The sequence below is a fragment of the Heterocephalus glaber genome, unplaced genomic scaffold, assembly GCF_053883595.1.
Source record: "Heterocephalus glaber isolate CG9 unplaced genomic scaffold, H.glaber_assembly_v1.0 deba00001461, whole genome shotgun sequence".
Lineage (NCBI taxonomy): Eukaryota > Metazoa > Chordata > Mammalia > Rodentia > Bathyergidae > Heterocephalus > Heterocephalus glaber.
Genome location: NW_028258308.1, coordinates 15,664,454 through 15,690,351, shown reverse-complemented (window position 1 = coordinate 15,690,351; position 25,898 = coordinate 15,664,454). Strand labels below are relative to the sequence as shown.

Genomic DNA, 25,898 nt, shown 5'->3' with positions numbered 1-25,898 from the left:
ATCAGAATACTGTTTATTTCCTGAGCCTCTAAGCATGTGCTCAATGATTTCTATTTTAAAGTTCAAAGGACATGTCACCTATTAAATTCATTCAAACACATATACAAAACTCAATTTAAAAAACAAAACATAATCCATAAACATAGTAAAGCTTTTAGAACCTATTTTACTCTTCATGAAGTATTATCAGACATCAATTATGCATTATACTACAAATTTACATTTACCAAAGGTAAAATGAAAATAATGCTGAAGATAAATATTCTGACACAATATGATACATATATTATAAACAGTGAGCGTGAATTAGAAATGAAGTAAATCATAGCCAAACTGAATAACTGGTTCTGCTAAAAGTCAGTTAACTTGTTTTTTATAGTAAATACCTACTACCGGGTCAACCCTTAGGATTTTATATTATATTATAAAATTTTCTTCCAGAATATTACATTCTACTACTTTAAATTTTTTAACAGGTTTGATTAACTTTATAAAAAGGTGGTCAAATACTAAGCATATTAGAATTTTGGTTTTGATCTCCCCACTAATACTGTTTTTGTTAAAAACCTGAGCTCTGCGACTCCTGCAGAGAAAAAAGAGAAAAACAATTAAAGACTCCTATAGGAGGGCCCCATCTTTCAGCAGAAGATTTAGGGGAACATTTTTATTCATAGAGACACAATCAAATGTCTTTTAAGGCTGTTAGTTTAGGGGGTCAGAGCAGGCTTTGGTTTTCTATTATTTCTTATTGTTAGGTTCAAAGGAAATAGTAAAGGAAGAAATGAAACATTCCTGATGAGTTTATGTATACAGAATACTTGACTGCAGTTCCGAAAAAAGTTGTTTCATTCTTTCAAAGCCTTGGTGTTTGTTGGGTTATTTGGTTAAAGTTGGGTTTTGATTTGTTTTAATATCACAAAGCAGGCTCGTATGTCCACACAGATAAGAAAAACTAGGTTATCAACTCAATTAAAAATTTTTAAAACTCATCAAGAAATCTCCTAAAGTTAGGTGAAAGACAGGAAGTAAAATAAATAAAATAAAAATTAATGAATTGATATGATTTTTAAAGAGATTTTTAATGAGATTTTAATATGAAAGGAGACCAAATTAGGTAATATTTAACAAATGTAGTTTCTACTAAAATACATCTAAAAATTACTTTTCTCTCAAGAAACACAATAAAAATAAAAATTATATTTGACATGCATTCTTGCTAATACTGAAATAAGAAGGATCTGGTCACTATTAGCTAGATTGACTTTATGAAGCTTATCCAAGTTAAAGAACCTTAAGCGTTTTATTATATAACATCAGGAGATGCTATAAAAAAGATGGAAAGATTTAGTCACTGTATAAATTTATGCAAAAGAAAAGTGTCAAAGTAAGATTTGAAAATAATAATTAAAGTTTAACAGTAGATAAACATCTACAGTAAGCAATTCTACTTTTGGGGAAAAACAAAGACACAAGTAATGCAGACACATGGGTAAGATTACCATCCTGGATAAATACGTAACTTAATATCAACATTTTCAAGTTCAAGCCATTTGGTAAATCTTAGGAAAAACAAGCATTAAAATGTTATAAATAAAAATAAACTTTGCAACGCAGCATTTTCCTGTTTCTAAGTTCACAGTATTTTAAGAGAAAATCTTTTCATTTTAAAAAATACTGACCATAAATCATATTTAAATTTCTAGCGTGTGTTCAACTCTAACTAGTGAGGACTTTAGTCCCACAAATACTAAAGCAAATACTTAACACAAGCTGTAATTTAGTGAAGTGGATTCCTGCCCAGAATACCAACCTAATACCATCTAACCTGGGAAACAACACAAAAATGAATTTGAATGTAAGATCTGAAAAAAATGACAAAGGTTAGTGCTTCTTTACTAAACCACAAACATATTCAAAATGAATACAAAAGTCTAAAATTATAACAGTATCTTATTCTTTTACATTAACTTGACTTTTGGTGTTAAATGTTATTTAGAAAACAACAAAGAACACACTGAAAATTTTCATATTTTATTTATCTGAAGATGTGTGTATGTACTACTTGAAAGTAGAGTCAAATAAGCAAATCTAATGATAGTTTCAAAGCAGAGATTACTATGGGATTTGCAAGATGTTTTGTTAGGTTATATAAATTATCATAGTATATTCTATAATACTAAATAGTTAATAGGAGATATTTAATTTTTTAAAAATTCCTGTTCTATTGTGTATTGTTAAAAGGAATACAATTGTTATTTCTAAATTGCCTTTAAGGACACAGCAGTTGAACTAAGAAATGCCTCCACAGTGCTTTTCATCATTCCATCTGAAGGACAGTTTAGAATTAAGTCAGTTGAAAAACAAGACCATACACTGGTGACCTACTCTGCTTGGCCATACATTCCAAGGGAGTTTAAATGAACAGACATTATGTAAATAGGCACTGCTAAATAAAGGCAGCTCTCGTGTATTAATCCAAGGCCTGGGGTGCTTCTAGACCAGCCTGGAGACAATCCCAGACACCTGGCTTTTGAAAGACCACCAAGGGAAGAAGTGAAAAGGGGCCCTTAAAAGCACTGTGAAATTAAATCTAACTTACATACAAGATTTAGGTATGTTTAGCTTGGCAATATTTAAAGGTTATTTTAGTTATTTAATACAAAATTTCTCACCTTGAAGACATTAAACTGTTCTTAAGAATTAAAACACTGCTAATGACTCTGCTGAAAACAACAGATTTTATTTATTGCTCTAAAATATATAATACTTTTCCTTCATTCCCATACTGACCATTGCTTTTAAGTATCCGGAATTGAAAATTTACAGGTACATGGAGGTGAAGTATTAGAATCATATAATGTTTCTAATATATAGAAGTTAACTAGAAAAAGATTTTAGAATGTCTAACTGGTCCCTGGATAAATAGTCATAAATCTGTAGGAAAAGTTGGAAATGTCAAAAACATTTGAGGAGAATGATTATGAAGTTGTTTTATTATTTTTGAAGAAACAATAAGGTAATGAGTTTCAACTTAATTTTTGCAAACCACTTAACTAAAAAATCCATGACTAACAAAATTACCATCATTCAATTTAAAAGGGAAACACAGATATTACAAGAAATTATAAAACCTAAAACTAAAGAATTCCTGAACATGCAGGACACGGACTTTATGCAGTGTTAGTATGTATATTTGTAGGTTCATATTTCTTTAATTCTATTAAACCTGTCCATGGGGGATGGCTAGTGTCACAGTACTTGAATCAGTACAAAAGCCAGAGAGAAGATCAACAGTGTTGTGAAGGTAATGATCTTTCACTGGCCTCTCAGGAGCTGGCTGTAAAATTTATAAGGAAAGTTCTATCCCTGGCCTACATAATTTTTTGGTGAGGCAGTAGAAATTGATGTCATCTATCTAGAAGAATAAAACTGGGCAATTTAGCTATCTGAATGTTCTCAGCTACAACAAATCGTGGAGACATCTGGGATTATTAAAGGCACAAAAGTTTGAATTATAGATGTGCAATTCAACCACGTATTTATTGAATAGTTGGTACATATTATGCATTAAACATGGGGCTCTATTTTGTAGGAAGGAAGAAAACAAAATACCAATCCTGCCCATGGGGTGCTTATAATCTGTTATGAAGATACATACATTCTGAGTGTATGAAATACAGAGTGATTTAACAGGAGCTCTTAGAGGAAAAAATTCATAGGGAAACATAAAATATTGTACAAGAACTACGTCTTTTTCCCATGGGTTAAATACTTTGGCTTCTGTGGACTTATTTAATTGTTATTTTACCTGAATTTCAAAACTTTTAAAAAGCAACATACAAGTTTAGGAGTTTGGAGAGTACAGCCAAAAAGTGTATGCCAGATACGCTATAAACATGATTCAAAGATTACTTTGTAGCCCACTAATTTGAGAATTTTCAGGGTGTCCCCAAATTGTTCAGGCAAGTCTACCAAGTAGTGTGCAGCAGGAGCATCAGTCTGGCTGGAGCCAGAGTACAATGAGTCAGTCACACAGCCAAGCGGCATGATTCTGAGTAACTGTCCTGACCCTGAGCGATAACTTCAGATACAGCTGGCAGGAGACTTTCTAACAGGTTTTCTAGATTGAGAAAATGAAAGTATTTGAGGTTACATACTTTGGCTTAATTTTGGATCACCTAAACATTAAAAAAATTATAAACTTATCACCAGGTCTGAGTGTCATAACCTGACAATAGGGATGATAACACCCCTTACAAAACAAAAATAAACAATGAGCTTTTATTAAGCACCACCAGTACCAGCCTTGCTGGGCTAAATACAAGACAGAGGCCTCTGTTCCTCACATGTGTTTTATCTCACTCATAGGTCACCTTTTCTTGAAAGTAACTTTTAATCATCTCTGGAATTGTAATGTCTGCCCTGCCCACCTTAAGACATAAATAAAATAGTACGTCAAACCTTTAAAATTTTTATGTGAAAAATGTTCTGCCAATTGTAAAACTATGGAAATATTAGTGATTGCTTTTAACAAATAATTACAATTGAAAGCTTTTGGTTCTAAAAATATATTCATTTTCAAACCAAAGAAAAGTGCATGTATTCATCAATCATAATATTAATGATAATTAAAACTTCTTGAGTACCAATTATGTAGCAGGCATGATATAGACTTCTTTACGTGTATAAGCCCTTAAAACCTCATTACAAGCCTACAAAGCAAGTCCTGCCATCTTGTTTTTTGTTTTTGTTTTTGTTTTTTTTGGTACCAGGGATTGGTCCTTGCGCTTGCACAGCAGGGGGTGAAACCACTGAGCTAAATCCCCGGCCCCCTGCCATGTTGTTTTTGAAGACAATGACCCTGAACAACAGAGAGTAGATAATTTGTCCAAAATCACAGACACTAGGTGGTGGAGCTGCAAATCGAACATTGAATTTCAAAAATTTGAATTTTCATTTTAAAGCCTGCACTCAAATTATGAAGCTTCTCTCAAATATGTCATTTATGTACTTGTTCATTCTTTCAACATCATTTATTACTCACATACTGTCAACCAGACTTGCCACTAAGCCTTTTTTGTGTGTGCACATGGTTGCTAGTCTACCAGTATGTGACCTATAAACATATTTACCCTGTACATTTCAGAAGACCTACCTCACTAAACAAAACATTGATAACTTTATCTAAACTATTAACTATACCTAAAAACATAAGTAAACAAAACATTTCTTTGGGCAAAGTTAATTTTAATTTAATGAGTTATCCACCTTGCAACACAAAATGGTTAGAGCTACCACACAGCAATTCATTATCTGTGTGGCAGGGAGGTTATTTTGTCTGTGTAGAAAAGACCCTATTCTCAAAGCCACTGAGACATCATCTCCATATTCCATCCACATGCATAAGGAGAGTAAAACCATGTTGCCTTTCTTTGGAAGATGAATAACTGACTTTTTTTTTTTTTGTGGTACCAGGGATCAAACTCAGGACCTTGCACTTGTGAGGCAGGTGTGGTGCCACTGAGCTAAATCCCCAGCCCTGACTTTTCTAATTTAGAGTCTCAGCAAACCAACTATAGTGGCTCTTCCTACAGCACTCTCATAAAGACAAACCAGGCTAAGCCTTATAGAAGCAACTGTCTTCAACAGACATATCATTTCAGCATCACCTATCTTTATACCAGGAGGAAAACTGACAATAAAACAGCTGTATGTGTTGTCGGTGTCTCACTGGCAGAGGAAAAAATAGGAGGGTCTTCCTTCAGGTTATTTTCACATGTTTTAAATAGGTCACAATCCTATGGGCCTGCCTCTTTATTCTGGTGGCACTTCTGTGAGAGCACTTTGCAGGATGTCTTGATTTTAGAATTATACGCTGGATTAATGAAAAGAACAGCATTAAAAAAATGTTATGTCTCTAAACAGATGAAATTATGAATTGCTATAAGCATATGAGATGACAGATATGTTAATTAACTTGATTGTAGTAATCAGTTCACAGCATACATGTATCTCAAAACATTATTGTATACCTAAAATATATGTGATTTTATTTGTCAATAATGTTCACTAAATCTGTGAAAGAAAAAAGAATACAAAGTTGAGGAATCTGAATAAAAAACATTTAAAAAACTTCTGTGTGTCCACTAGCATGTAAACTTTTCTATGGTTTGCAAATATCTATCCATATATAATATATACATTAAGACCTACTGATAAGAGATATATATATATCTATATCTATAAATTTAAATGAAGCAGAGCTGAGTGAGACCTAAGGTTAGAAAGGAACTTGCCTGGAGTATAAGCATTTGTCATTCAATTCAGTCTCAGGGCTTCATCAGCTGCCAATGAAATTCTATTTAAAAAACATAGTAGGTTGTGAAAAGTCACAAGTAAAATTAATTTTCAACACAGTGAAAATATAAAATATATGATGATCATGTTATCTAGCTTAAAATGTATTTTTCCAAATGCTGTCATGTGTCAGGTTTTTCTTGAATGAAACTAATCCTCATACTTGTAAGCCCAGAGAATAGACTGTTCATTAAACTGTTTGCTGTCTTTAAAAGAATTTTTCCTCCTACATAGAGATAGTGTATAATAAATTAACTATTCCAATTGATATAATGAAAATGTCAATACTTGTAATAAAACTTTTCTTTAAAAAATTTTAAAATGAAAATATTTTTTCACTTCCCTTTAGGAATTCTTTCAATTAGCAAGAAGACCAATCTTAAATTATAGCTACCAATTAATTTCTCTGCTCTGGAAAGAGAAATAACCATCTTTCATTAAACCGGATATCAAAGCTCATTGGTTATACAAGGAACCTCCAGATTTAATGATCTACAGTTCTCCAGTTTCAATTATCTTCTTGATTTCTACTGCCTTCTTCTCCCTGGTGAGATTCAATTTGACCCCTAAATATTTAACTGGCTTTTTTATATAGGTCATTCAGGTAATCTGAGCTTGAGAGGCACAACCTCCTTGTTAAAGTGAGGGTGTCTGTGTATGTGCAGATATGACTTAACAACCAAGGAGGCTTTCTTTAGAAGAAATCAGGAGGAAAATCTCAAAACAGTCCCAGCTTTGAGGCAAGGAACTCTCCAGAGTGCTTGTTTCGCAGCTATATACACTTAGATTTTTGTTTCAAGAATCCCAAAAGAATAAAAAAAGAACGTAAGGAATCAGTTTCCAGTTTATTCTGTATAAAAGTAATTTTTTAATATATGATCTTTAAGTTTGGTTTTATTTTTATCAATCTATAAATTTAGGAAACAATTCTTAGTTTTATGTGCACCATCCTAAGTTTGCAATTTATTTATTTAGTGGATAGGGAGAAATTTCTTGAAACAACACAATTTCATCATCAAAATAAACAAGATGAATAGATCACAGTGAGTGAATTAATCATAGTTTCTGGAAAAGACAATTTTTAATTATCAATTTTCATAAGTTCTGCTTTTTGAATGATGCTTTATAATTTACAAAAAGTAACTAAAACATATTTTTAAATAAAAAGTAGCAATGCTTTTCTTTCGTACCAGCAAAGAAGCAATACTAAAGTCAACAGTTAGAAGACACAACACAAAAATCTTCATTACTACTCCAGGTATAATTATGGAGATCTCATATATAAGTGGAAGTATTCTAAATATTTATCTGCACATTATTCTGAAACTTCTTGTAGCTATCTCACTTGTTCTCGCCTTCTTTTCTCTGTTGGTTTGTGTAACAAGCTGTACTTAATGATATTCATGTTTCCCATTGTCTGTGCCTCAGTTTCCTCCACTGTGTCCCATGAATTAGAGGCAGGAGATACCTATTTCCTTCTAATCAAGCACAAAGGCTCTCATACAAGCTTCATTCTTCAGAGCCTTTCAAAATTACCTGTCTTTCTGTTTTGAAACTTTCTGGTCATTCAAGCCAATGTCTACGAACATGACTTTGACTCTTTTCCCAACTTCATAAACATGACCAAAATTTACTCCTTATTCTTTTATTGCTTCCTAATTAAAAGCTCTACTCAAATTTTTGTTCTGAAGTCCTTGTTCTTTTCATCTTTTCTGGAGACATATTTACTCTCAAGGTTTAACCATGACTTAATTCTAAAGGATGTCACAAAAAATTCTAATGTATTTTTCCCAAACTCATTCTGAATCTTCAGAGCCTTCTGATCCTGTTGGATTTGCTCCCTAATGCACCACTGACTTCTTAATTGCAGTGAGCAGGAGCAAGGTTTGTCTTGAGAGCTATATGTGTTCAAGTCCTAATCCTTATGTACTTGGCACATAACAAACATTTGTTGACTAAATGAATATTTTTACATTCTTTGATATTTTCCAATCCTATGTGATAGAAACATGAAAGAGTCACACTGGGAATAAGCAGATATTCTTAAATTTATTCTTAGAATTAAGGGCAAAATTTAAGACTCTTGATTTTTCCTTTTTATTCATCTTTTCCCTTATATTCATTTGGCCGCAAAATATCGAAATTGCTGTTCATGTTTATTAATGTTGGTGGGTCAGAAGAATTATTAAATGTACTCCACAGCAGGCGTGTCCATTTCATAGTATTACAGTAAGGATTCTCTATGTTCAAGTATAGATTGGGTAAAAAAAAAATTCACCAAAATACTACAGTTATTATTCTAAGTCTGAACTCTGCTGAAATATTTTAATATAAGATCTTTGCTGCCCTTTCTGTGTGGCATTATCCATAAATATAGTATATTTCTCATTATTCCTAATATGGTCTTCATATGTACGTAGTAGGATTCAATCACCAACCTACTGAATTTAGAAAAAAAATAGTTTTATATTTATTCAATAACTTTTTAATTGTAGTCTTTCAGTTTTTCACTGCCTTGATTGTCAGTTCCCAAAGATTAATCAATAAAACAATTGGGGACACAAGGTTATTCCTCAGTATAAAATACTAACCTGATCATTGATTTATTAAGCAATATCTTGTGTATTTGATTAACAAAATCTTATAGCCAGGGAACTTATGAAGTCTAATTTTTATAAGGCTAAGTATCAAACTAAGAATGGATGACAACTCAGAACTAGCCTAAGGCAAAAAACCAACCTCACCTTTTATCTTTTATTAAAGCTCTCTCACTTGGCATCTAATCATATTATTTTGTATTTCTAACTTTAATGGGCATGTTTTATGTCACTTTTAAGACTACCAACTGGTTGAGTTTCCCTCTCAGAATTCTTTCCATCCCCTCACAGTCCTGTACTATGTACCCACTAGGTCTGCAGCTCACACTGCATGAATAAGTACTGAGCATTAATGCCAAATGAACATGTGTTAATATAAATTAACATTTGTAAAAACTGAAATGATATTCTATGTAAAACATATGTACACCACAAAGACATTTCCCAAAGATCTAAATATTTATAATGGTATACTATAAAAGCCAATTTAGATGCCTTGGTTAATATTTTTAATTATGTCAGTTCATAAATATTCTATTTCAAATCACTATTTTCTCCTTGTCAAATGAAAATGTTCATAACAGAAGACTTCTTCTGAAGTCAAAACAGACCCTTTACTAATAAAACAGAATAAAGGTAGAAGAAATATTATCAAGGAATAAAAGTTAAATATTTTCTCTATATTGGTTGCAAACCTAGGCTAACCTTATGAAAGTCAGCTATTAAACTATGAAATTTATTTAAAACTATTTAATAGCCTTGTGATACCAAATCATCTACCTCTGCTGAAACTGTGATACTTAGTATTTATTTAACTTTTCATTTTTTTAAATCTAAAAACGTTCTAAAGACAAGCAGTCCAAAGATGAGATACATAATCTTTGGTGTGGAAAACACAGTTGGTCCTGAACTACACTGTGGATTACAACCAATCTATCAGGACATAAATGTTAATTTAAAAGTAACAATAAATTTGGAGAAAATGAAAAAAACTGCTGGACATATTTTTAAAATGAGAAATGTGAGAGCATCTGGCTCACACAAGATATAAAAAGGCAGGTTTGTGTTAGAGATAGGAAAGGAAAGAATTAGAAAAATATCAAAGGTATCACTGGCTCTCCAATTTAGTTTTGGATTCTATAGACAAAATACAGTATCAATGTAACTCAAAGAGACATTACACTTCTTAATTTATTAAATGTATTAATACAAATGTTTGTATGGATTTACTTATACAACAAATTCTTATTTTTGTGTAATTGCTTTGTTAGGTAAATATTACTTTTTATTCTGCTGGAAGCCGGCAATGTATGCTCAATTGAGGTAGAGGTGCTGGGAATCAAACTTAAAGCCTTGTGCTACGTATAAAAAAATTTAAAAACTTGTAAGAACTCAGTGAATTAAAGGTAATTTTCAAGTTTATTAATAACATTTCCTTGACTTGTAAAGCATGTTCTAACCCTGATGATTAATCTATCATGGTTTTTACATGAAAAGCAATAAATTTTGCCATGCAGAATTACAGAGAATGCACTTTAGTAAGAAGCACTGAGTCTCACTAGATTGTTTTAACTGAATAAGGAAAACAACTCATTTTAAAATATTTTATGTATTAGTTCAACATGACACATGTACATCATCAATGAAATTTTACCTTACCACTTAACATTTTTCATGATTTGTCTAATGAAATTAGCTAATGGGATTTTATTATTACCATTTCCATTATAAATCTTACAGAGGTTTTTTTTTTTAACTTGGAAAAAGATCAAAATGATTGTAGATTTCAGATCGCTATTAGAGGTAATAATTATACACTAAACTAATTACCACTAAACCAAAACCTGACTTACAACTAATTAAATTTTATTACATCAACACAGAGCATAGACTTTCAATTTAACACAGGGCACAACTATAAACATGAGCCTATTCGCCTGTATATTTATTTCAAGTAAAATGTCTGGGTCAGATTTATAAAATTTGAACTTGGCAGGGCTCGTAAACTAATCTGTCAATTTCTCAAACCTGCTAATTTGCCAACTTCTAAGGAGAGGGGAAGGTGCTGCTTGCAAAATTAACACACTGGATTATGCCATAATAATTCACACAGTAACTAAATATACCTTATATAAAGATTACTGTATTATAGAAGAAAGTATGAAATGCAGTTCAGATATGCATTTGATTTGTGATATGATTTATTCTGAGATTACTAACATACAACATTGCTGAGTCTTGGTTTCTTTTGTGGAAAATAGAAATAACAAAGCACACGTTATCTTAGAGGTTTGGAAGAAACATGAAATGCAAAATCTTTAACTTAGATGTGCAAATGCCAATTTGTTTACCATTTAAGGAACCAGTGTAGATTAAGTAGCAACATCAATTGCAACCCCATATTTATTTCAAAATAGCAGAATTTCCATTTATTCTTCAATGAAGCTACATTTAAATTTGTCATTTTCAACAATTGGAAAGTATAAGTGATTCACTTTATAAACTTTAATTTTGTAAAAAATGTTTACTTTCTACCAGATGGTAAGATTAAATTACATAAACACTGTCAGCAAGTTGAATCCTCAGATGTATTCATTCCCACCACAGAAGCTTCAAAACCTGTCTATAATTTTGTTACTGATGTTTAGAAACAGCTGTAGCTGACATAGCTACATGTTATATATGTCAGCTTTAAAGGATTAAATATTCTTAACCCCCAGTGGAGAGGTCTTTCTGTGTTAACAAATGCCAGTGTACATTACACCGGAAGTTATTATTCAGGTAGAGATATCTCATAATAGATATTTGGTAAATAAAATGGTCAAGAGTCATATGTTTTTCATTATTGCCAGGGATTCTAAGTGGGGCAAAAAGATTTTAAGTGCACAGCATCTTCTGATAAATAAATATAAGATAAATTTTTGTCTGAAAAACCCCTCACATATATCTCATTAATATTTTAGGTGGTAGTAAATTACATATTTTTCTCTTCAGAAGAATTCAATCCATCTCAGGAGACTTTTTTTTCTGCTGCAGAATTTATTTGAATTTTGGGGAGAATCCTGCTGTCTCTCCCATTAGAGTTTTAAAGTATTTTTACAATAAATGTTGCAAACTGATGGTAGAATCAGAAGGATCTTCTGAAATGCTATATGCCACATTTTGTACTCGGTTAATGCATCTAAGAGAACAGAATTAGCCAAGCTGACTAGGTAGCCTATAGCCTTCAAAATCATTTGATTTATGAGTTAATCACATTTCTTTTCAAGAACCACTGATTAATAGCAGTTAGATGTACACATCTTTGGAGATATTCTTCAACACAAAAGGGCAGGTCTGTATATAATGTGTGTGTGTGTGTGTTTGTGTGTATGCATCATATGATTGTATCATATATAAAATCCTTACAAACCCATATGACACACTTTCTTTTTGCTTGTATAACTGTTCCTTTTTTCTTTTTGCGGTACTAGGGAATGAACCTAGGGCCTCCTGCATGCTAAGCATATACTCCACTGCTGAGCTAAATCTCCAGCCCTTAACATGTCTCTTTTAATTGTTAGTCACTTTAGACTAAGTGAATGCTTTTTCAATCATATAAATAAACATATAAACAAGTATTTTTTAAAATTGGGTAAAGATAATAAATAATTGAGTATCTTATTTTTCAGGACATATAAATAAAAAATGGCCATCATAACTGAAAAGATACACTACATGGACTCATTAACAGTAATAAAAGAGCAGCTTAGAGAAAAAAATTTAATACAAATTTCCAAAGTTAGAGTAATTTTTCAACCTATAATTCATGTTACATTTAAAGTTACATCGTACACTTTTACATACAGCATAATAAGCTTACGAAGATGCCTACTGTCTTCTCTCTCTCTCTCTTTTTGGTAAGTTGTAACAATATATTAACAACAGAGACATTTACAGATGCTGAAAGATACCTATAATTTGTTAAGTTTAATTGTATGCATTGCTTTGGGGTCTCGTCCTTTTAGTTTTTAATTATATGTAAGTTACCTAGTTCTGAGAAGAATAACAGCATGAACAGAAATTCAAGTTTGTTTTTTGTATTAAATATTATAATAATCACCAAATGTAATGCAATGATTAATATTCTGTGTCATGAAACAAATTTAGTCCTAAAAGAGAAGTTATATTATTTCTTTGAAAGACATAGGTATACACAAGAATTCTTTTTCCTGTGTCATTCTTTTTCTTTACCAATTTCTACTACTTCAAATGCCTCCTGAATCTAATTATACATTTAGATTATGAATTAACATAATCAATACATTGAAGCAAGACATTTAATAAGAAAATAAAGTTAAGCTATTATTTAATAAAAGGAAACTTTTATTTCAACTTTCTATTATTTAATTGTTTTACTAATTATGTGAAATTTATACTTGCAAGCATAATGGCACGAAACAAACGTTTTGCAGTTTTTAAAAGGGAAAAAGGCATCCTTTTTGATAAATGTCTTCATTTTGTGCTACCAGATGTCTTTCCGTATCTTCTCTTGCTTTCTGGTTTTATTTCTGTAAGTGTGAGAACAGTGAAAATGCCAGCCATTGTACTCAGCTTGAGCCCCAGCAAAGATTGCACAGTAAGATGTCATCTTAGTGGTTTTTACATAAATACTGAACCTGAAGCACACTTGGCTTCTCAGATCCAGTTAGCCACAGAACCCACAAAACTCACTTTTAATTAGCTCTATTTTATAGGTGGCTCATTTTTATAATCTCCTTATAAATCCAATGTAGAATATCATCCACAAAACAAATTTAGCTAAAGTTTGAAACATAGCTTGCTTTTCCTCCTTACCTTTTTGATGTTCTAAGTCTTAAATGAACCTGTTTAACAATTATAGTGAATAATTACAAGCATCAACATCTGGATTTTTTTAAAGTAGCAGGAATTTGGTAAGAAATAAATTTCAAAGTTTATCATAAAATATTTACTCAAAATGTTATTTCCATACCATGGGCATTTTTGCTAAATGTTTTGTGGTTTGCGACGGACTGCCACAAAGATTTGCCTGGCAGCTAAAAGATATGGCAAAATCTGCTCCACTGATGATGCCACTAAAAAGGAAACTTCAAGATTCTTTGTGCTGAATGGCTATCACTCTGAGGTGCTAAGCTTCAGCTTCCTGGCAGAAGAATGAGGGGCCCTCTAGACACACACTGCTTCCTTCTTAACTTTCCTTTAAGTTATATCATCAATGCTGAAGCTCATACAAGTTTCTTTAGAAAAAGGTGCTGTGAAGCAATCTCTCATTTTAGTTTCCTATGGGAAGTTGTAACCATGACTGAAGAAATAGTTTTAAAGCCTACTATTTTCCCTGAGGGAAAATATCCTTGCAAAACAACCACATTAAGTTGTGGTCTTTACCAATGGAGTAACCCTAGCCAATAATCATATGCATACACTTAAACTGTTTTTGCCAGCACAGTGGCACATGCCTTGTATTTACAGCTATTTGGAAGGCTATGTCAGGAGGATCACAAGTTGTAGGCCACATAGTGAGACTCTGTTTCAAAAAAAAAAAAAATGTCTGGGGATGTATCTCAGTGGGAGCAAGGCCTTAGGTCCAATCTTCTGTAAAAAAAGAAGGAAAAAAGGAAGGGAGGGAGGAAGGGAAGGAGTGAAGGAGGGGAAAGAAAACAGAGAAGGAAAAGCAGAAGAAAGAGGAAAGAAGAGGAAAAAGAAAGAAGGAAGGTGAAAGAGAGGGGGAGAGAGTGTAATTGCTTTTACACCCACACCTGCTACCTCCCAGAGGAAGAGTAAAAGAGGAATTATTTGATATGTATCTTAGGTTTCTACTTAATTTGCTGCAGTTTATAATAACAGAACAGTAACTTATGGAGCCCTTATCATCCTGAAAATATATTTTTTTTAATTCTAGAGATCCTGATGGAAAGTTAATTTTCTAAGTAGTATAAGGAAACATCTGCTTACCTTGCCACTCCCAGCTGAAGACTGAGTATGTGTATCTAAGCCTCAGGTGACTGACCACTGGACTCAAAGCTCATTAGCAAATCAGGTGTAAGATAGAACAAATAAGGAAAACTTGCTGGCTGTCAAATCATACAGTCACACATCAAAAGCCAGTTTATAAAGGCTGATTTTGTTTATCAGCCTAAGTCTTCGCAAAGTGAGAAGTGCACACAGATCAACTAAAAGGAAATTATTGTAAAATAACTTTTTGATCCTCAGCAATTTCCTAAATACAATGCATAATCTTAGCCCTAATGGGTCTTATTATGTAGCTGGAATGGAAATCCTAAAATAATGAAATAAGTATTGATCATATAATTAGTCCACTATATGCTACTAAGTCCTTTTTTTAAAAAACCAAGGGATCCATGAGATTCCTGGAGACAGTGCCTGAAAGATATTAAAGATGTTAGATTTAAACCACTGGTTTCTCAAACCTGACAGTGCCTTAGAAACACCTGGCAGGCTCTGAGAGTTCTGATATGACCAGGTCCCACTCTGAGAGATTCTGAGTTAAGTCTCTGGTGAAATCCTGGCATTGGTGTTTTGTGAGAGCTACCTAGGTAAATCTAAGGCATAGCTATGGTTGAAAAATACTGAATAAACATAGGGTAGACAGGAATATATTTATTTTCAAAATGAGAAACAAATAAAGATAGTAAGTAACAGAATGGCACAGCATGTACTTTAAAGAAGGTTAAAACTGTGAGGGGACAGGATGGAAGGAAAACAATAGAAACAAAGTTCTGCAAATGAAGAGGGGAAGAAGGATTGAAGGGAAGGGAGGGGAACAGAAAAAAAAATTAAGATATATTATGTACAGGCACAAATTACCTATGATAAATGTAGTCATTATGTATGTAAAAACTGTACCAGGAAAATTAATTTTACTGTGTAGGGAAAAAGTAATATAGAGGTTCTAGAACTAACTAGTAGTCAAAAGTCAAGTGTTTGATTAGAGGTCTTTTATTCATTTGCTCATTGAACCAGTATTGTTGTAAAGGACTACACACAGAGATGCCTTGTTATGTTACTAGTTAAACAAAGAGGAGTAAAACAAACAAGGTCCTTGGTTTTATGAGCATTAAAATTAAGTGAAAAGGGGCTGGAGATTTAGCTCAGTGGTTCCGGTGCCTGCCTTGCAAGCACAAGGTCCTGAGTTCGATCCCCGGTACCAAAAAAATAAACAAACAAACAAAAATTAAGTGAAAGGAAAGACATGGCAGTTTTCATATCACGTACTATTTGAAACAGTGGTAAAATGATCCTCTTAGCATTCTTAAAAGATCACTCTGATATATAGAGAAGGATTTAAGAGGGGTCCACATTGAAAGCCAATAAAGCAGTTAAGAAGCCACTGTGGGAGCCTGGTCCTGATGTCAAGGGAGACTGGCTTAGAATGACAGGAGGCATGTCATTTTGAGAGATACTCTGAGGTAAAATGGAAGAGACACTGTGAAGAAGTGCACACAGTAAATAAGGCAAAGAGAGGGGTCAAGGGTGTGTTCCAGGCTTCTGGCCTGAAAACTTGATGGACAGTCACACTGCTCACTGAGTTTGGGCCCATGGGAGAGGACAAGGTTTACAGGAAGTGATCCCAAGCATGTTAGTTTTAGGAGCCTCAGGATATGAAATGGTCAAAAGACGTCAAATGGTGTGGTCACTCAAGATGACCACAGGTATTGGTTGGCTAGGGCTCTCCTCATCCAAGCACATTGTCTGTTATCCTGCCATTGATTTAGTGCCTACTTTTCTTCCTAAAGTGTCCCTGTTTGGATGATAAGTTAGAAGATCCCCTAGATATAGAGATCTGCAACTAAGAGAGCTCTTGAGTGTAAAATTCATGAACTGTATGCTCATGAGGGAACACTGAAGCCACAGGAGTCTACGATATCAAAGGGCTATTTATTTCACTTAAGAGTATCACCTCAATGTGCATCCATTTAGCTATAAATGTCTCTAATTTCTCATTTTTTATGGCTGAGTAGTACTCCGAGATATCAGATACTGTACAGCAAGAAGGCAGAGGGCCCAGGGGCAAGTTTCAGAGGAACTTGAATATTTGAAGGATGGCAAGAGGACAAATGCCAGACGTGCTGGCACATGCCTATAATCACAGAACTTGGAAGGCTGAGGCAGGAGGATCACAGTGAGTTCAAGGCCATGTGGGCTACATAGTGAGTTCAAGGCCAGCCTGCACGACACAGTGAGACCCTGTCTCAAAAAAGATCTTAAAAAAAAAAAAAAGAGAAGCGAAGACAAGACACTAAACAGAAGAAGTTGCTGAGATACAGGAGGAAGGTTATGAGAACTGTAATACAGTCATGGGATTCAAGGTCTTTGAGGAATGTTGCTGACATCAAACACAAGGACAGTTGAAAAGAAGATACTGGTTACAGCTACTTACTTATCCAAGTCTCAGTTTTGTCCCATTTTAAAATAAGGGGCTTAACCTATATGATCTCTAAATTATTTTCTACTCTTCGAATACTTTAATTCTAATACACTAAAAAAAATATACTGTATAACAAGGTGAAGGCTAAGTAGATCTACAAATAAAGTAATAGGGTAGCAAAAAGAAAGCAGGACATTAATACCACTAACTCTGATATTTACAAACAATTTCACAGAGAAGGTTTAATCTGGCACAGAGGTGGGAAGGTTTGTTGTGTGCTTGGAAGCAGGCAAACCCACCTGTGTGACATATACTATGCGAAAGAGTTGCACTGAAAAGTGGGGTTAGAAGGGTCTTGGAAGAATCATAAGTTCTACACACTGACTACTGCTCTAAGGAGTCCAGGATTCAACCTATAAAAGGGAGTCACTGAGAAAGAATTGACATAATCAGGTCAGGATATTAGGAAGAATGCTCTCCAGGGGCAATGTAGGAAAATGGATGAGAGGGATGAAAACCTGGTGGCAGGAAGCCCAGTTAGAAGACATTCTGCAATCATCAAGATGAGGGATGATGAGAACCAAAATGAGGAAACTGGAAGTGAGGCTGAAAGCAGGGTGGGTACCAGAATTTCAGCACCGTGAAAATCTGCAGGACTTGATGACTGATTACAAGTGTGTGGTAGGAGCTGTCCTTTTTTTTTTTTGTACCGGGGATCAAATTCGTGTCCTTGTGCTTGTGAGGCAGGCGGCAGGACCACTGAGCTAAATTTCTGGCCCTTGAGCTGTCTTGAAGAAGATTCTTAAGGTTCTAGGATGCATTACCAAAAAAGATGGCAGTGCAAAGATACAAGAAGGGCAGCTTTGATCACCAAGCCTTAGAGAAAAAGAACTGCTATGGTTTGAATGTCTGTATCCCCTCCAAAATTGACATTGCAGCCAGCTCCCCAGGGCCTATGGGAGGTGATTAAACTATGAGGATTCTGCACCATGGATGGGATTATTATCTTGTAAAAGTTCTGAGGGCACTAACTCAACCTTTTATGCCCTTTCAGTCCTTCTGAGGACAGTGTTCATTCTCTCTGGAAGATGTGGCATTGAAGACTCCATCTTGAAAGCAGGGGCCAGGCCCTCACTAGACACTGAATTTGCAGGCACCCTGATCTCTGACTTCCCAGCCTCTACAATTAGGAGAAATAGATTTCTATTGTCCATCCAGTCTCAGGTGACTTGTTATAGCAGTGCAGACTATAGTGACTGAGAATATTGTCTTGGAAATAATATGAGGTTGAGGTGATTGTGGAACTAAGCCTACCTGACTTATCTCCCTCTCTTGAGTTCCATGTACTAGTTTGTTACACATCTTCAGATGTAGTTCTAGCCCTCCGTGGTTAGCACTGCTTTCTAATGACCACAGTTTAAGGGCTTCTCAAATATGTCTTGTTTTATTTTTGCACCCCTCATTGCAAAGCCAAGCCAATGGTTGGACTCAGACACTTAATAAATGATAACTTACTGAGTACATTACAGCTGAAAGGCACGAGAGACTACCTTTCACTGGAGCCAACTAACATTTCACTGACAAATGTTTAAAATTTGCTTTTCAGCAAAATATTTAAAAAATCCATTGAGCTAAACTATATGTTAGTGGGTATATGTGTGCATCACATGTTTAAAAGGAGCATATGAGATACATTCAAGTACTGAGTAATTCTGTTAATAAAATAGAAATCATTTTTTTTACTATATTCGTTTGTTTCATAATAATTTCTACAAGCCAATACATTTTGAATATATATTATCAAATTTAAGTACAAATTTGCATTAAAATTTTGTAGAATCTCTATTATGGTGATATATTTTTTAAAGTAATGTGGAAAAAAGTAACCATTTATTTTCATTTTTAAAATGAACCAGAACATATTAAAAATGCTGATAGCCTTAAGACAGATTTTTTTCCATAAAATTCTCTATTATGTGACATCACTAGGAAATGTGTCTAAGTAAATTAAGATAAATTTTATACCCCTTAAAGTGTCAAAAATCTTTTCATCTTTTTATATACATAGCTGTAAAATATCACACACCTTACCTCCATTTCTTTTTTAAGAGACTCGTGATCATCATGTGGAGATCAGGAGTGTTCACTACTCTAGTGCTCCCGGGCTGAGACATCATACACAGGCACTTTTCTATCTCCTACAAGTCAGACAGGAATGGCAAATCTCAATTCCTGCTCCTCTTAAGATGACCACTTCTAATGGGTAACTAGGCAAGTGAAGGAGTCAGTATTTTTTTTATTTTTTGGTACCAGGGATCGAACTTGGGTCCTTGTGCTTGCGAGGCAAGCGGTGGAACCACTGAGCTAAATCTCCAGCCCCCGAGTCAGTATTTTTAAGAACTATTCATAAATCAGAAGTACTACTCTAGAGGACACTCTAAGTAAATAGCAATGGCTTTATCACTACTTTTTATTCTTACCTAAAATAGAAGGCAAATGCTACCAGCAGGCTGACAGGGTGTGTGTGGAGGTCACTATCCCAATGTGAGCACACACACACACACACACACACACACACACACACAATGTCATTCACATACCCTGGCCCTGCATTAAGTCCTCTCCATGCACTAGCTCATTTCATCTTCCCAATCATCCCACAAGTTGGTATTCAGCATCTTGACTTTATGAAGGTTAAAGTAACCTCATGGTATAGTTGGGACTTGAATTTTAGTCTCCATATTTGGCTCCAAAACTCATATAACCCCACGTTTACCAAAGAATGTCACTGACAATAAGTGCAAAGTCTGTGGCCACCACTACTATGGCCTTCACTACACTGTCTTCCATGTACAGGACACAGTGCTAGGCACCTGACCACAGCAAAGCCACTGACACATCCTTACTAATATCACCGTGCAGATAAAAGTGCAGCTTAAAGATGAAGTGGTCACACGGCAGGCAAATGAAAGAAATGAGGTTGGAGGACTTCTCTGGTTCCAGAGCCCCATTCAGACACCAAAGAAATAAAAAGCAACAAGTCAAGGGAATTTTATTGATCTTTTTATTTGGTTAATATAAAGGTTATGATTTAATCCAAGATGTCAGGTTTAACTTTGGGTTTTGCTTTATTAGAGAATTTAGCATTTGGATTCAGGCAACATTCTAATGTTAGTAAAAAAATATTTTAGTTATAGCTTGCCATCAGGAGTTCCCCCCAAATGATAGGTGCATTAAGAGTGTCGAGAGCCCTAGAGAGCCCTAGTATTCAGTTATTGGGGCAGAGAAGATTTAGATAAGAAGGGAGAGATCAGAAATGTTTGAAGGAAAGGGCAAAGAATAGGTCCTAAGTGTTGCTGTCACTTAACCCTTTACTGCCTTAGCATGAACAATGCTTTCAGAAGGCTTGCTGGCAGCCTTGGTTTCTGTTTTAAAGCAGGAAAAAGTGTACTGCAAACTGAAAACATTTTCTTCTCCAAAATGGGTAGAAGAAGATGACATTTAAGATAATCCACAATCTGGACCCAAACTCTCTCTCCAAACTCATCACAGATTTCTCCACGGGGGATCCTCTGTTCCAGTCCTACTGCTCATCCACAGCCTCCCAAATACATAATGCAGATCTCAGCATCTCTATCACAGGTTGCAAACTGGTGGCCCAACTGCCAAGCCCAGCCTGCAGACGTGTTTTGTTTTATCTGTGTGTTTTGTGTGTTGTGTTTTTTTTTCAATGAGCCAACATTTTAAAATCTAGAGATTTCACATGATTCATATTCTGGCATTTCTTTAAAAAAACCCTCACAATCTGGCAACATTAGGCTGCACCCTCACAAGACAGCAACTAGTCCTGGAGGTGCGATGTGGTGTCTCCTTTTGAATAAGGCACATGCCCTTTAGATCACAGTCCCCACCACTCTCTATGTCTCTGACTCTGAGCCTTGTCAACTCCATTTACTATCAAGCTTGCTCCACTGGGTTTTTTTAACAGTAAAATAGTAACTCCTCTGTATTAGTGTTTCTTTCAAAACTGGACAAAGGAAAGACAAAATGAACTACACATTTTAAGAAGAATGAGAGAACATGTTTTTGTAGAAGTGAAAAATGTAATATGCAAATAACTTAGCCTATTTAATTCCCCACTGTTACCTGGTAACATTTCTGTTATCTGTTTATAAATTTAGGATGGCTACAGTTGATTTCTCCTTCATATATTCTGTTTGTGTCCCGTGGAATCTCCTTACCTGTCCTACTCAAATTCCTTTTTCCAGTGGTCTGTACACAACAGCCACACTTCTGTTCCCATCTAAATGCTGACAATTCTTTGTTGGTGCTATACACTTAACATGAACCATGGAGTCTGAGAACTTAAGCAGTCCCTACCAAGGGCTAAGTCCAGAGGCCACAAACCTTTTGTGGAGAGGAGCTATTCTCTAGTGAGGACACTTGACATTGATGTGGAGTGAGGGAAGGTTTCAGTCCCGCATCAATTATTTACTGATGGACTCTTCAGGGCCAGGCACTGTGCTTGCAGCTGAGGCTGTACTGAGAACAGGGCAGAAGGTCTCTGGCTTTATAGCGTTTGTGTGCAACTATGCAACAAATATTATGCCCACAGGGAAGGAGGCAAATGGTCAGCGTCTGCTCTTCCCAGGTCACTGGCTTCCAGTGCCCTACTCTGCTGAGTATCTACAGTCCTGGGTAGTATGGAACTATGTGTTGAGCACTTGATGAGCTCTACATGACCTTTCTTGTTTGTTGGTGGACAGTGCTTCAGGACCTTTCCCATGTCCTGCAGAGTTTCAAGGCACTGCTAATGTCTGTAGGCTGCATGAAGAATGCACGTTAGAGGCATGAGTGTTGGTACTCCCTTATCAATTCTTCCACATTGCAAAAATCCATGGGGCATTAAGAGTACAATTTGACCAAAGTAGTATTTTTTCCATTATTTCTCTTGGTTTTCTTAATAATCTTCATTTCTGTCAATTATCTCTTTACATCATGCTCTATCCAGAAGTGAAAACTCTCTAGGAGTCAGAAATCATGTCTTATTTCTTCTAATCTTTCCCAGGACACAGTCACTTGGACACAAGAGCACTGACTACACATGTGGGACTGATTTACATGAATCAGAAGAAAAAAATGGCTGTGTAAATAAGGCATACATCAAAAATAAAGATATGCACTTAAATCAAGGCTTTACTAGATTTAGATAGCCTTGATTTTTATCGGTTTACTGGCAGTAGTTCATTAATAATTTCTAATATATTAAATATAAAAGAGGAAAAAAATCAAGTTTTCACTGGAAAATAGTGTATTCCTCCTGCCCTGAAAAATTCTCAAAAGCTTCCTTGAAACAATCATTTACATATTTTGGCCTAACATTTTCAATGTCATTTTCCACAATCAATATACTTACATAAAAGGTACAAGAAAAGTAACTCACAACATATAAGTCTATCTTCCCTAAAAGAAGCCTGACTTTTCCCATCCCTCACCTTTTTTGCTCCAAATAATTTTCAGCAGATAAGAGACATTCTTTAGAATATCAAATAAAAAGAGAACAAAAATAACTGCTTAAAATCATCATTGACAACTAAAAATAGTTAAGTACTGAGCTCAATAACTGTGTATACATTTCTAGTATCAGAAAAGATCTTGGACTGGAGATGTAGTTCAGTGGCAGAGCACCTGCCTAGCATGGATGAGGCTCTGGGTTCGATCCCCAGAACTGCCAAAAGGAGGAAAAGAAAAGATCTCTACTTGAGGTAGGAAACTTTTGATATCATGAAAGAGGAGATTATGAATAAGGTAGGCTGTCCTTGACGAATTTAATATTTCTTAATGCTTATGTATGGATAGTTTATTGTTTTGCTCTTTTTCTCCAAAAAGCATTCTCTTTAGTTTCTACAAGGTAAAGCCATCATATATTTGTTAGCTACACCTGTTACCTCAATTTTTTTCCAACTTGGTAAATCAAATTAAATATATAGGTTTAACAAGTTTCTCTCTACAATATCATATTTTGTTGTCTTTTTTAAAGGGTAAGGGGGTTGCTATCATACTTGTTTACAGTTTAAACTATGGTCACCCGTTTTGAAAAAATGCCTAGAGAAGTGTAGTAGCTACAGAAAAATGTACTTGCTCTGGAAAATTTTTTAAATTTTCTGTAATTTTTTTGCTTATTATTAGTTAAGCCAATATTCTATGTTTTAGTATTTGCAAATTTCTTCCTAAATAACCACTGACATAATGATTTTAATGTTAATAGATTAATCTATGGATCTAAACACAACATAGTTTTGCTCCCCTTTAACCTTTTATAAACATTTATAGGAAGTGAGTTGCATAAAACACATGTACTTGTACTTAACATTTGCAAAAAAATTCTCAAACAGCTGTGGAGACAGCAAAGATTAGAATCTGATAGTGGCTTAGAATAATGAAGAAAGGGATTGTAAGGGTTCAGCTACAGAGCTGATGAAAGACAGGAAAACCTGCTCTCCAAAGTCCTTAATCTGTGTTACTCCTAAATACTAAATTAAAACTGACATTTTACAAATTAGAAATAGCAAATGATTCATGTCTCATAGTCAGACAATTATTTCAGATACATAACAAACCTGTATTTAACTAACAATAAATTGGAGAGGTACTTATTTACCTAAAAATTTTGAAGGTCTTAGATTATTTTTCTTATAAAAACCTTGTAAATTTACCGAAATTGTGTTACATCTAGCTAGTCTAGATAATTTTAACATCATAATGACAGCAGCCATAAAAGTCTAGAATCTTTTATGAAGCTCTGAATAATCAATTATCATATTAAAGTGATCATAAAAATAATCTTTTGACATAGTTTCTTTATTATTACTATTTTCAGTCAGGTGTGTTGATGGATGTATGTAATCCCAGCTATTCGGGAGATTAAGGCAGGAGAATGGCAAGTTCCAGGCCAGCCTGGGCAACTTTGTAAGATTCTGTCTCAAAAATAAAAAGAGTTGGAGACAGAGATCAGTGGTAGGGTGCTTGCCTAGAGTGAACAAATCCTGGGTTCAATCTTCAATATATATATATATTTTTTTTCTAAGTGTTCTGCCTATTGACATTTTTTCAATTTAATACTTGACAATGGAAAACAACTTTTAAATTCATGCCTGACACATTTGTTACATATGTGTGATAACTCAGAATAGGACTGTGACAATTATAGAGTTATCTTTTAAAGTTAGTAGTATACCTCAATGAATAAGTTTCTAACACTGGAATTACTGAAGCTGTAAAAAATTTTACTGTTCTATCCCACTATATTATTTTATCAGAAACTCTGCTACTCTTTTGAAACTTTTAAAAGCTAGTAGCCTCAGAAATTGCACATCTATTAAACCTAATTAACTGTCTGTAAGTTTTTAAATGTGGTATCACTTGTGTTTTACAATTAAAATAAGTCAATTAATATTTGATATTTAAAATTTTAAATTATCTTCTATTGGACTAAAGGAAAACTGATATAAAGACGATCTGACCACTTAATTTGAAATATATTTGTCTAACCAAAAAAGATCTCCCTAGAGCAATATACACTTTATCAAACTCCTATACCTTCCAAGAAATTGTTCACTCCAAATAGGAATACACCTGCATAACATAATGTCCTTTCGTGGTTTTTAAAAAAACCCATGACCAAAACAAACTACCATATGCTTACTGTTTTTATATATACTTTCAGAGAAAATTAACTGGTTTTATTTTATATATAGAAACTCATATTCTTTCTCATACATGTTGCATTGACTCTTACTCACAAGGGGCAAATCTTACAGAGGACTTCATGAGGCCACAGATCCTGCAGACTGTACCAAACAGGTAAACCATTTAACTGATGCAGTACCCCACAATAATCAATGCGCTGATCATCTGGCATAGTTGGAAAAGGATCCTTGAAAACTTTTCTAATCTTGTATCAAAATATTAACCTCTGATTAGGCGTTGGATCTTTTAATCCCTAAAATACACATTTAGACTAAAATTTTATTAAAAAATTAGACTAGGAAAGGAATCAACTGTTTGTTTAAAAGAAATGAAATCATGGCCAGCTAGTTTAGTGCTACTTGATAAAACTGTTGTATAATGTAGTAGATTCTGGGATCACAAATTTAGGAGAGAATGTATAATACTTCATGTGTAATACTTCATGTATAATACTTCAAAGGGTGGCAGCTTATCCATAAAGCTTCCTATTCCCGAAGGGGTATTCTTTTGAAAGTAATAACAACTTAAAAATTGTGTGACATTCTCCCACCAAAATTAGCCATTTATATCAATGATTCTTAATCTAAAAGAACCAAAATCTCACCTAGAAAGCATTAAGATACTTCCCTTTGGAAAATAAAAAAGCATAATGTACATTAGTAATTTATATCCATTCATAAACCAAATGGTTATCTTCCACACATAATTTAAGTGATAAAATATACCCTGGAATGTGTGATTTTAAAAAGGTTGAAAATAAAATAAGAAAAATCCCTAAAGGCTTATAT

The 25,898-nt window shown here is 34.2% G+C and overlaps 1 protein-coding gene across 20 annotated transcripts in view; it reads right to left on the bottom strand.

Moving 5' to 3' along the window:
* The window catches only part of Tenm3 (teneurin transmembrane protein 3), a 2,554,979-nt gene that overhangs the window by 607,027 nt on the left and 1,922,054 nt on the right, over window positions 1-25,898 (bottom strand). The window lies entirely within an intron of this gene.